Genomic DNA, 2,500 nt, shown 5'->3' with positions numbered 1-2,500 from the left:
GGGTGGCACAGAAATCCCTCGGAATGGGAAAAAACGGGTCATTTTCGTGTCGCCACATTGCATGCGAACCGCATGAAACTTCCAGAGGCATTTGCAGCAGGAATGCATGTGCACTCAAAAAATGTGATATTTTTCACGGAGAGACCCCGTGAAACGCTAGAAGTGGGCGGGGATGTCTCTCTTGTGGCTCACGGGGCTGTTAGGGTGGCACAGAAATCCCTCGGAATGGGAAAACGGGTCATTTTCGTGTCGCCACATTGCATACGAACCGCATGAAACTTCCAGAGGCATTTGCAGCAGGAATGCATGTGCACTCAAAAAAGTGAATATTTCTCACGGATAGACCCCGTGATACGCTAGAAATTGGCGGGGATGTCTCTCTTGTGGCTCACGGGGCTGTTAGGGTGGCACAGAAATCCCTCGGAATGGGAAAACGGGTCATTTTCGTGTCGCCACATTGCATGCGAACCGCATGCAACTTCCAGAGGCATTTGCAGCAGAAATGCATGTGCAGTCAAAAAAAAATTGATATTTTTCACGGATAGACCCCGTGAAACGCTAGAAATTGGCGGGGATGTGTCTCTTGTGGCTCACGGGGCTGTTCGGGTCGCACAGAAATCCCTGGGAATGGGAAAACGGGTCATTTTCGTGTTGCCACATTGCGTACGAACCGCATGAAACTTCCAGAGGCATTTGCAGCAGGAATGCATGTGCACTCAAAAACTTCTATATGTTTCACGGATAGACCCCGTGAAACGCTAGAAATTGGCGGGGATGTGTCTCTTGTGGCTCACGGGGCTGTTAGGGTGGCACAGAACTCCCTCGGAATGGGAAAAGGGGTCATTTTCGTGTTGCCACATTGCATAGGAACGCCATGAAACTTCCAGAGGCATTTGCAGCAGAAAGGCACGTGCACTCAAAAATTTTAATATTTTTCACGCATAGACCCCGTCAAACGCTAGAAGTTGGCGGGGATGTCTCTCTTGTGGCTCACGGGGCTGTTAGGGTCGCACAGAAATGCCTCGGAATGGGAAAACGGGTCATTTTTGTGTGGCCACATTGCATAGGAACGGCATGAAACTTCCAGAGGCATTTGCAGCAGGAATGCATGTGCACTCAAAAACGTCTATATTTTTCACGGATAGACCCCGTGAAACGCTATAAATTGGCGGGGATGTCTCTCTTGTGGCTCACGGGCGCTGTTAGTTAGGGTCGCACAGAAATCCCTCGGAATGGGAAAAGGGGTCATTTTCGTGTTGCCACATTGCGTACGAACGGCATGAAACTTCCAGAGGCATCTGCAGCAGAAATGCATGTGCACTCAAAAACGTCTATATTTTTCACGGATAGACCCCGTGAAACGCTAGAAATTGGCGGGGATGTGTCTCTTGTGGCTCACGGGGCTGTTAGGGTCGCACAGAAATCCCTCGGAATGGGAAAACGGGTCATTTTCGTGTTGCCACAATTGGCATACGAACGGCATGAAACTTCCAGAGGCATTTGCAGCAGAAATGCATGTGCACTCAAAAACGTGAATATTTTTTCACGGATAGACCCCGTCAAACGCTCGAATTTGGCGGGGATGTTTCTCTTGTGGGTCACGGGGCTGTTCGGCTCGCACAGAACTCCCTTGGTCCACCTGATTCGTGCATACAGGCAGCAACTAAAACTCTGTAAACCTGCTGTGAGGACATCTAAACAGTGGACCAGTGAGGCTGTGGAAGATTTGCGGGCGTGCTTAGACTGTACTGACTGGGATATGTTCACGACTGCTACCAATAGTCTGGATGAACTCACAGAGGCTGTGTACATCAGCTTCTGTGAGGACTGCTGTATCCCAACACGTACCAGGGTGAACTTTAACAACAACAAGCCCTGGTTCTCAGCAAAGCTCAAAAGGTTGAGGTTGGAGAAGGAGGAAGCGTTTAGGAGTGGGGATAGAGACAGATTCAAGGAGTCGAAGAACAGGTTTAGCAAAGCGGTGAGAGAGGCTAAACGACTGTACTCAGAGACACTAAAACACCAGTTCTCTACTAACGACGCTGCTTCTGTCTGCCAAAGGGCTCAGGCACATCACCAACTACAAACCCAGAGCGCCCCACACCACTAACGACTCCCGCCTAGCCAACGACCTGAACGAGTTCTACCGTAGATTTGAAAGACAATTGGACTGTCCTGAACCACCCCTTCCCACCCAAGAGGCCCCATCCCCCACCCATACTACAGAAACGACTCTCTCCTTTCAGGAGGGAGAAGTTAATGGGCTTTTCAAGAGGCAGAATCCACGCAAAGCAGCCGGGCCGGACTCTGTCTCTCCAGCCACCCTCAGGCACTGCGCTGGCCAGCTGTCTCCGGTGTTCACCAACATCTTTAACACCTCCCTGGAGACATGCCATGTACCAGCCTGTCTCAAGTCCTCCACCATCATCGCTGTGCCCAAAAAGCTAAGGCCAACAGGACTAAATGATTACAGACCGGTCGCCCTTACATCTGTGGTAAT

This window comes from Petromyzon marinus, unplaced genomic scaffold, assembly GCF_048934315.1.
Source record: "Petromyzon marinus isolate PM22_M1 ecotype Great Lakes invasive population unplaced genomic scaffold, UKy_Petmar_22M1.pri1.0 PM_G_Scaffold_8, whole genome shotgun sequence".
NCBI lineage: Eukaryota > Metazoa > Chordata > Hyperoartia > Petromyzontiformes > Petromyzontidae > Petromyzon > Petromyzon marinus.
The sequence above is the reverse complement of the archived record's forward strand: the minus strand, read 5'-3'. Positions refer to the sequence as shown.